At 42.7% G+C, this 11,145-nt stretch overlaps 1 protein-coding gene across 5 annotated transcripts in view; it reads right to left on the reverse strand.

Moving 5' to 3' along the window:
* The window catches only part of mgat5 (alpha-1,6-mannosylglycoprotein 6-beta-N-acetylglucosaminyltransferase), an 89,180-nt gene extending 80,979 nt beyond the window's left edge, over positions 1–8,201 (reverse strand). Inside the window, exons 1-2 of one of the 5 annotated variants that reach the window (XM_078228135.1) lie at positions 7,999–8,129; positions 484–586 (exon numbers count right to left, since the gene is read on the reverse strand). The gene's annotated coding sequence lies outside the window, so the exon portion shown is untranslated. Of the gene's footprint in view, positions 1–483; positions 587–7,653; positions 7,798–7,998 lie in introns of those variants that run through there. The other 4 variants (XM_078228133.1, XM_078228134.1, XM_078228131.1 and 1 more) reach the window with 4 other exon arrangements.
* Positions 8,202–11,145: the final 2,944 nt, after the last annotated feature.

The following is an 11,145-nucleotide window of genomic DNA, read 5'->3' on the forward strand; positions in this document are numbered from 1 at the left end:
CCTCCAAGACCAAATATTTTAGTTATTCTCTTTTAAAAATCTCTTGCAATCTATTTTATGTTCCTTGCTCATTTACTAATTGCATTTTCCGCTTTTGATCAACTTTTGGGTGGTCCTTAGCTGGTGTTACTACTGAACAAATCAGATTCTAGGGTAGAACTAGGTCTGATGGATTGTAACTTTCTTTTGTTTAGAAACATACAAAGTGGCTATTGAATAGTCACATTGTCTGATGAACTTTTAAAGAAAATATGAAGTACATCACAATACTCTTTCGCCCATATATACACACACGAACAGATTCGTAAGTCTCTCTTGCTCACAGTAAGTAAACAACATGTAGTTGGATATACCACACTTCAAAACCAAGTGACAGATGCCACCCCAACCAAATGCTATGGATCGCTCACCAACTCATCCTGTCTCACTGGAACTCTTGCATTTCACACAAAGGTTTCCAATCTTCGCTCTTGAACAACATACCTTGGAACCTTCTCCCAAATTAGACTTTCACTTCGACATCTTCAACAAGGATCCAGCTCCAGGATTTCAACCTCCCCTTCTGATGTTCCTCTCCCATGGATCTCTGCGCAGAAGGCAAAGCTTGAATGCATGTATTCTCCCTCTCAAACTCAGCCATGCCAACAGATAACCACTGCTTCACAGGCCCATTGAGTTACAGACCTTCAGTTGTTTCCTTGGATCTTCTGGCTTCTCGCAAGCTTATTTTGCTTTAATTCTGCTTCCTGCAGCTTTCTCTCTTTAATTTGGATTCTTTTCCTCGGCTCCTTACTTTAACTTCATTGAACAGAATCATACAGTGCAAAAGAGGCCCTTCGGCCCATGAGTCCGCACTGACATTAGAAACACCTAAACTCCCACCCAATTCCATCTGCCAGTACTTGACCCATAGCCCTGAATGTTGTGATGTGCTAAAGTGCTCACGCAGGTACTTTTTAAAGGATGTGAGGCAACCTGCCTCTGCCAGGCAGCACATTCTAGACCGTTACCACCCTCTTGGTAAAAAGGTTTTTCCTCACATCCCCCCCCCCCTCCCCCCCCCCCCCCAAAACCCCCTGCCCCTCACCTTGAACCCATGTCCCCTAGTGACTGACCCTTCAACTAAGGGGAACAGCTGCTCCTGATCCACTCTGCCCATGTCTTTCATAATCTTATACACCTCAATGAGGTCACCCCTCAGTATTCTCTGTTCCAACAAAAACAAACCACACCTATCCAACCTCTCTTCATAACTTAAATGTTCCATCCCAGTCAGCATCCTGGTGAATCTCCTCTGCACTCCCTTTAGTGCAATCACATCCTTCCAATAATGTGGCGACCAGAACTACATACAGTATTCTAGCAATGGCTTCATCAAAGTTCTATACAATTTCAACATGACTTCCCTGCTTTTGTAATCTATGCCTCGATTGATAAAGGCAAGTGTCCCATATGCCCTTTTCACCATCCTACTAACATGCCCTTTCGCTTTCAGAGATCTGTGGACAAACACACCACAGTCCCTTTGTTCCACAGATCTTCCTAGTGTCCTACCATTCATTGAATACTTCCTTATCAAATTACTCCTTCCAAAAAGTGCAAAAACACCTCGCTTTTTTCAGGGTTAAATTCCATCTGCCACTTATCTGCCATTCCATCTATGTCTTCTTGTAGTCCAAGGCACTCTATCTCACTGTTAACCACCCGTCCAATCTTTGTGGCATCTGCAAACTTACTAATCCTACCCCCCCCCCCACATTGTCAATGTTATTTATATAATGAATAGGGGGCCTACAGATCCCTGTGGTATGCTACTGGACACCGGCTTCCAAGTCACTAAAGCAGCCTTCTGTCATCCTCGGTCTCCTACAACTGAGCCAATTTTGAATGCACTATCAAATTACCCGGTATCTCATGTGAATTTATCTTCTTTACAAGTCTCCCATGCGGAACCTTGTCAAGGGCTTTGTGGAAATCCACAAACTACATTAACTGCACTACCCTCGTCTACACCCCTGGTCACCTTCTCAAAAAACTTCAATCAAATTTGTTAGGCATGACCTCCCTTTGACGAAGCCATGCTACTATCCCTGATCAAGTTTTATCTCTCCAAGTGGAGATAGTTTCCCTACCCACTGATGCGAGACTCATTGGTCTGTAGTTCCCTGGCTTATCTCTACAACTCTTCTTAAATAGAGGAACCATGTTAGCTGTTCTCCTATGGCTGAAGAGGAATTGAAAATTTGGGTCAGAGCCTCTGCAATCTCCTCCCTTGTCTCCCACAGCAGCCTAGGGCATAATTCATCTGGACTTGGAGTTTATCCACTTTTAAGATTGCCAACACCTCCAATTCCTTGGCCTTCCCCATGTCAATTTGCTCAAGAACCCCACAGTCTCTTTGCCTGAATTCCATACCATAATCCTCATTCTCTTGGGTGAAGATGGATTTGAAATTTTCATTCACTCTACCAATGTCCTCTGGCTCCACCCACAGATTGGTCCCTACTCTTTCCTCTTCCCATTGATATACTTATAGAGTATCTTGGGATTTTCTACTTTTACCAGCCAGAGCTCTCTCATATCCCCTCTTTGCATTCCTAATTGCTTTCTTAAGCTTCACCCTGCACTTTCTATACCTCACTAATGCCTCCACTAATTTGCTCTTCTTGAACTTTAAAAAGCCTCTCTTTTCCTTCTCATTGTATCCTGAATATCTCTAGTCATCCATGGTCTCGGCTTGTAATTCTACCTATCACCTTAGAGGGGACATGTTGGGCTTGCACCCTTTTTTGAATGCCCCCCACCCACTGCTCTTCTGTAGATTTCCCCATTAGTACCTATTCCCAGTGCCTTGGCCAGATCCTGCCTTATTTTACTAAAATCCACTCTCCCTCAATCCAAAACTTTTTTTTGCTGCTTGTCTACTTCTTTGCCCATAACGAGCTTAAAGCGAATCCATTCCAGATTCCCTGTCCTTTGATTTAAACTTAAAAAAGGTCTTCTGGGACCTTTCTCCATTTCCTGTAGTACCTGTTCCCTGCAGTTCTCTCTCCCAGTAGACTACTGACAAGTTGTTATCTTTCTTGAGATCCAGAACATACTTGACATTTGTTACTTTAACTCTAGTGCAATTCATCTAGATTTTTTCCTCAGCAATCTGCTAGTATGTCCAAATTATAACTTTCCCTTCACCTTACAGTATAATCACCTACTGACCTCTGAAACTGCTTATCTGTTTATCAATGCCTGTTTGGGTCCCATGTTGCTAAGCAACAGCCTACTTTTTAAATAAAATGTTGTTTTAACTTCCCTACATTACTCACTCCTAGATTAAAAGCTAATTAAAATGCAGGTAGGTATACTAACAAATCCACACATAAGGCAACTTTTAAAAAAAGTGAATGTAAAACACAAAGAAAAAAACAAAACTTTAAAGCTGCAGTTTGCAACTTAACTATTACTATTTCCCAACACTGGTTTCGAAAACACTCTTGATCCTCACGCTCACTTATTCTTTGCCACCTAAGCCTCTTCTTTTAATCTAATACTAATTTCAGCTGAAAATGTACTTCAACCTCTTAAAATACTTTCAAGGTTCATCCACATTCAGACATAGTTCTTGGTCAACAAGTCTTCAAATTGGCTGCAAATCAACGTTGGGAAATTTTCAAATTTGTCAACTGCACTGAACAAAAGCAAGCATAAATACTAAAATGCCCATATTGCTCCCCACAGTAGATAATGTCTCTAAGCATTTTATGTAGACAGAGCAGGGGATATTATTTTGAAAGAAGATTGAAAGCATAAAAGGAATTCTTTAACAAACTTTTGAAAACAAGATGAAAAGGCTAAAAGGATTTTTGAAGGGAGATCCAAAGGACATACATCAAATCCAGATAAATGGTGATTTCCTACATACCAGGTCAGTTTAAAGGCAAAAAAGGTTTGCTGAAGCCACTCCAGTAAACATTCACATAACATTTTGCACTGGCCTAGTTCACTCACAGGAATGAGCTGCTATGAACCCATTCCTACAGTGAAATTGAACTTCAAAGCATGGCTTGACTGGCCAATCCACAGGCATGGAGAATCAGCGGTCAAGGCTTTGGCTTCCTGTACAGCAGAGGGAAAAAAGAAAATCAGAAAAAAATTGCCTAAATCTGGTAACGAAGTCAGACAGTGACAGCAAGAGCTCAGTGCAAACAAGACAAATTATGAAACTTAAAACTGCATTTCATAAACCAAAAAGGATAGTGTCACATGCTTTGTTCTTTTCTGTGCGTGTCAGCTGTGGCTCAGTGGTTATCACTCAGTTGAGTCACAAGTTTCTGAGTTCAAGTCACACTACAGGGTTTAAGCAGAAACATTAATGCTGAAATTCCAATACACTACTGAGGGATAGCTGCATTGTGGGAGGTGCCATCTTTCAGATGAAACATTAAACAGAAAAATTCCTCTGGCACTACTGCAAAGGGAGTTATCCCTGGTGTTCTGGTCAATATTCACCCCTCAATCAACACCATAAAAAAAGCACCAACAGATTATCCAGTTATTACCATATTGCAGTTTGTGGAACTCTGCTGTGCGCAAAATTGTCTGTTTCTTCACTACTTCAGTAACTACATTTTCCAAATACTTTATTGGCTACAAAGGAAACTAGGTGAACACATGAGAGAAAACAGTAGAAATGTACGCTGAAAGGCTGAGGCGAAATTGATCGAATTGTGTCAGCAGATTAAAAGCAATTAAAAACACCTTAAGCAGAAAAACATCAGATGTATACAAGATCATAGAAATCATAGAAACCCTACAGTACAGAAAGAGGCCATTCGGCCCATCGAGTCTGCACCGACCACAATCCCACCCAGGCCCTACCCCCATATCCCTACATATTTTACCCGCTAATCCCTCTAATCTATGCATCCCAGGACACTAAGGGGCAATTTTTTAAGCATGGGCAATCAACCTAACCCGCACATCTTTGGACTGTGGGAGGAAACCGGAGCACCCGGTTATCCTAGTAGACTGGCTGCAAAAGCATTCAGAAACAATTGAAGGGATTTCTGTAAGCTGAGCTATGCCATTATCAGGCAAGGTCGCAATTCAGTTATTTAAAATCAGCAGACAGTGCAGATGCAATGCCACTTAAGTTGGGATAACTACTCAGGCAATAATTGGCAAAATGCCAGCGTCCAAGGAATAGTCAATACTCCAGAATGACGATGTTTAACACAGAAATTTTAAGGTGCAAACTGGAATATGAAGCCAATCCTATGTGTATTTTCTGTAGCAATTTTGGGTAATTTGGCTGCCAAAATAACTAATCATGATGCTTTGAAGTATTTTAATTGCAGGCTAATTAAATGTTTCAATTTCATTTCAAGGTTAGTACAACTTATACATTGTTAAACCTGAAGTTAAACTGTTGCGATGACCATTTTGCACTATACAGCTGTTCATCTCCAACTAAAACCTCCATTTATACAGCATATATAATGTTGTAAAACATCTCAACACACTTCACAGGAGCGTTCTCAAACAAAATTTGATATTAGAACAGACGATAAAAACTTGGTTGTGGAGGCAAACTTAAGAAGTGTCTTAAAGGAGATTGAAAGGATGAGGTTTTGGGATAAAATTCTAGAGATTGGGACCTAGAAAGCTGAAAACATGGCTGCCAACTGTGGGGCAGCAGAAATGAAGGATGCAGAGGCCACAGTTCGAGCAATGCAGACTTGAGGCCTGTAAGTGAGAAAGATCAGGCATGGGGCAAGGCCATGATAATACTGGATGTGATTTTTAAATAAGGTACTATTGAACCAAAAGCCATTACAACTCAGTGAGCACAGGTGAATAGGAATTGATAAAGAGTCAGGATGCAGACAGCAGAGCTTTGGATGGCTGGATGAGTAAAGTCTGGAGGCAGCAAAAGCAGGATTCTAAGCTGGGTGGTCAACAAACCTTCCTCCTAGCGACACAACATCCACAACCCAAAAATGTTAATGCACATATACTTTATGGATTACTCTTGATCCTAAATTTAACAATTTTCAGTGCAATCAAAGCAGAATACATGATTAATAGGAAAGTATCAATGTTGTGGAATAAACTATTTTAAAAATACATTATCACAGATCAGTTACAAACCAAATCAGAAAATGCTAGAAAATCTCACCAGGTCTGACAGCATTTGTGGAGAGAGAATAGAGCCAATGCTGAGAGTCAGGATGACCCAGCTCTGACAAAGGGTCATCCTGACTTGACCGTTGGCTCTAGTCTCTCACCACAGATGCTGTCAGACCTGCCAAGTTTTACCAGCATTTTCTGGTTTTAGTGTCAGATTCCATCATCTGCAGTATTGTGTTTTATCAGTTACAAACCAGTTTGCCCTATCTTTTCTCAAAGTGGTTTAACGTAATTGTTCCAAGGCATTTCACTGAAGTATAAATCAAACAAAAAATTATAAGTTTTTGGAAGGCTGTAAGGCTAGACGTTATTACAGAGATAGGGAGGCATGAAACCATACACCAGAAAGGAAGGGAATGTTTAATTTTCAAAACTGCTGGACCAGGGAACTAATGTAGGTCAGTCAGCATTGTAGTGATGGGTGGTTGAGACGTGGTGCAAATTAGGACATGGGCAGCAGAGTTTTGTAATGAGCTCAATCTATGCAGGGTGGACGATGAGCTGAGTTCGAGATCAAAGAATATTTCCACTGTAACGTTGGTAATTCTATTTTCCACACTAGCTACATTAATGACCTCAGAGCAAGACTACCAATAAATGTCAGTTTTGACTTGTGGTTTATGCCCACTGGTTGAGACAAGAAAAATATTCCATACTTGGACTATGGCAGTTGGCTGAGATTTTCCAGCATTTTCGTTTTCAGTTGGCAGAAGACATCTTTTTGCTCCTTCAGCTTAAGCCACGTTTGAATTTTGTCCTTAAACCTTCACAAATGAATTATATTTTGCATAGGGCACACACACGCCATGTGATTCGGATAAGCATTTCAATCCGATTTCGGGCTTTCCACAAAATTCACGTCCGGTGTTTCGGTTCTCCTTTCATTGATCAGGCTTTTCCAGTAGCCTTCCAACTATCTGCGCTGCAGACATCTAATATTTCAGGGAGGTGGTGTTTGGCTTAATACAGACAGCAAAAATAAAATTTATTTGTACCTAGTAACCTTGGAGAGCTCTTTTTCTCATGGTCCGACCACAGTGCGAATACTCAACTTAAACGCTCGGGGCAGAGAGAGAGGCGCTCCTTTTGTTGTTTGCAAATTAATGATAAAAGAAGAAAGGGCGTCAGTTCCAATATGAGATTGCCAGCAGTCTTGGGCGAACCCCTCACCTCCTCCTCCCCTTATCACAAAATAAAAACTGCCTCGCCCATCTTGGCAGACACCAATTACTCGACTGGCAACACATGTTGCCAAAAGAAAGATATTCCAGAGCGAGAGAGAGAAAAAAACCCCACAGTAACCGTGTTTTGAGGGGGGAAAACCCTGCAGATAAACAGTGAGAGGAGGGATGGAAACAACAAACACAAGGGGAGGGTTGCAGCCTTGCTTCATCAACCTCACCTGAGAGGCGATCTCTCTCTCTCTCATTTAAAACACCGCCGCAGGTCTGTTATTTTAATACCTACCCAAAGTTAATTGAAGTTTAACGGCCGCTCGTGGTATTCCTTTGCCTGGTGAGTGTTGTGATGTTAAGGTTTTGAACTGGTTCCTCACAGCAAGCGCAGTGCCGAGCTACAGCCTCTCTCTCTCTCTCTCTCCAGCTTCCCTCCCCCCCCCCTTTAAAAGCGCTCGAGCACAATCGGCCAAGGAGCGCCGCCGAGCCCACTGAGCATGCGCCGGCGCTCGCGCTCTCCAACCGCCGCCGCCCCCATCGCGGGGAGATTTCCAGTCGGTCGGTCAGTCAGTCAGTCGGGAGGGAGGGAGAGAGAGGATGGCGGATCCGCTCTGACTGGTCTCTACTCGATCCTTACCTGAACCCACCGCTGCTTGCCCTCATCCGGCATCCTTTTCAGTCGTCCTCTCCTTCCCGCCTCTCTCCCTTTGCATCCCTCATGTTCCAGAAGGGGAAAAGTCCAGCCCTTCGAGCCGGCCTCAAGGCTCCAGCCCGGGGTCCTCCCTCGCTGCTTTTAGCTCTCTCGCTATCTGCCTGCATCCATTTGGCCTCCGCCGCAACAAAAAAACACGGGTGCTGGATTGTGGAGGCCGCGGGAGGGGGGGAGAAGGGCAAACACTGCCACCCGTCGGTCAGGCTGAGTTCCTTCAGGTCAATGCGCTCCCTCAACCACCACCACCACAGCCCTGCGGCTGCCGTCATCAGTGCACACAATAAAGGCACTGTACCTGTACTGTGCAAGTGTGAAATGATAGCTTTTTTTTCATTGCAGCAAACGGGAATAAAAAGATAAATCACACCCAGAAGACATTGATTTTAACATCTCGGATTGAAGGACCGTCTTAAATATGACATTGTATTCTGGTAGTGTGTTTATTTTTTAATAAAACGATTTCACTTCCTACCCTCCCCCACCCCCCTCCCCAGAAAACTTAACGCCAGCAAAACATTCACCTCTGCGGAGACGCAAAATCTTACCTTCAGTGGTCCGTATGACTCACTCATTCGTAAAGTAATCTGGAACAAGAAGGTCATTCAGCCCACTGAAACGGCTTCCAATCCCGTCTCCTGATAGATCGTCTGCCAAAATCTTTTGCTTCTGCACAAATTTGAAGATTTCCTGCATAGAGTTACCTGTGTGCCACCTAAAGATAAAAGCAGCCAAATGAAATTTTCGAAGCATGGAACTAATAATACTATTTCACAAAATAATACATATTTTAGCATTGCAATTAGTGTTTTAAATAAATATTCAGCAATTTCAGTGTAGTTGTTACTACATTTAGAGCAACTTGTATTTATGTAGCGGCTTCAATGGAACGAAACATCCCAAGGCACTTTACGGAGTGTTATAAAACAAAATATGAAACATATATAGAAAATAGGAGCAGGAGTAAGGCCATTCAACCCTTCGAGCCTGCTCCGCCATTCATTATGATCGTAGCTGATCAAGCAACCTGTCCCTGCTGCCCTTCATACTCTTTGATCCCTTTAACCTCAAGAGCTATCTCTAACTCCTTCTTGAAAACAAGCCATATAAGAGGCCAAATACAGAAAATGCTGGAAAATCTCAGCAGGTTTGACAGCATCTGTGGAGAGAGAACAGAGCAAATGTTTTGAGTCTGAATGACACTTCGTCATATAGGGGGATATTAAAACAAATAGCTGGGTTTTCAGGAAGAGAGATCAAGATAGAGAGGTGCAGAGTTTCAAAGAGGTGGTGATTAGGTTGGTGTTGCCAGTATGATTTCACCAAGGGCAGCATGTGAATGAGAAAAAGAAGAGAGTCAAGGATAGATCCTTGGGGGATACCAGAGGTAATAGTGTGGAATGGGAAGAGAAACCAGTGATGGCAATTCTCTCGCTAAGGTTAGGTAGAAATGAACGGAATCAGGTGAGTGCAGTCCCACCCAGCTGGACTACAGTGAAATTAATTATTTGGTTTTTTGCTCATGGTATGTGAGTGCTGCTGGCAAGGGCAGCATTATTGCCCATTATTGCCCATCCAGTACTGAATACAGAAATTTCCTATAATCAAACATTGGGAAGACCCAAGCCATTGTCTTCAGACCCTGCTACAACCTCCGTACCATAGTTACCAGCATAATTGTTTTCCCTGACAATTGTCTGAGGGTGAAGTAGACTCTCCCAATTTTCATTTCATATTTGACTAACAACTACACCCTCTCCTTTGGCCCCAGGACAAAATTCTGACCAGATAGCCACGCCATCAGTAAGATGGCAGGGATATTAACTGCTACACTATTGGTGGCCATGAATTCATCTGCCTAGACCCTAAACTCTGGAATGACCTCCCTAAACATTTTCAACTCTTACTCCTCTTTCCTCGAAACTTCCGTCTTTGACCAAGCATTGAACAAGTGCCTTAAAATTATGTTATGTGATTTGGTGTCAAATCATGCCTTATAATTCTCCTGTGAATGGCCTTGGGACATTTTATTACATGAAAGGTGCATTATACATACATTTTGTTGTTATCACTATTGACTCTAACCTCATCCCCACCTTAAAACTGTTGCAATCCACAGGTCCATTCAGTATACGTTTAGGGAGGGAATACTAGGATTATCATCCAGTGATGGTGAAGGAACAGTGGTAAATTTCCAAGCTAAGATGATGAGCGATTTGGAAAAGAACCTGTTGGCTGATTGTCCAACTCAATGGCCTAATCCTGTTTTCTCTCCATAACCTTTAATCCCATTCACCCTAAGTGCTATATCTAGCCAGCTGTTGAATACATTCAATGTTTTGGCATCAACTACTTCCTGTGGTAATGAATTCCACAGGCTCACCACTCTTTGGGTGAAGAAATGTCTCCTCATCTTCATCCTAAATCGTCTACCCTGAATCCTCAGATTGTGACCCGGTTCTGGACTCCCCCACCATCGGGAACATCCTCCCTGCATCTACCTTGTCTAGTCCTGTTAGAATTTTATAAGTCTCTTTGAGATTCCCCCCTCATTCATATGAACTCCAGTGAAAACAATCCTAACCTAGTCAATCTCACCTCATACGTCAGTCCCGCCATCCCTTGAATCAGCCTAGTAATCCTTCGCTACACTCCCTCGAGAGCAAGAACATCCTTCCTCAGAAAAGGAGACCAAAACTGCACACAATATTCTAGGTATGGCCTCACCAAGGCCCTGTATAATTGCAACAACACATACCTGCTCCTGTATTCGAAATCTCTCAAAATGAAGGCCAACATACCATTTACCTTCTTTACCACCTGCTGCACCTGCGTGCTTACCTTCAGCGACTGGTGCACAAGGACACCCAGGTCCCGCTGCACACTCTCCTCTCCCAATTTACAGCCATTCAGGTAGTAATCTGCCTTCTTGTTTTTGCTTCCAAAGTGAATAACCTCACATTTATCCAAATTATACTGCACCTGCCATTGATTAGCCCACTCACCCAACCCATCCAGATCATGCTGAAGGATCTCTGCATCTTCGTCACAGTTCATCCTCCCACTCAACTTGGC

This window comes from Mustelus asterias, chromosome 14 (genome assembly GCF_964213995.1).
Source record: "Mustelus asterias chromosome 14, sMusAst1.hap1.1, whole genome shotgun sequence".
NCBI classification, from domain to species: domain Eukaryota; kingdom Metazoa; phylum Chordata; class Chondrichthyes; order Carcharhiniformes; family Triakidae; genus Mustelus; species Mustelus asterias.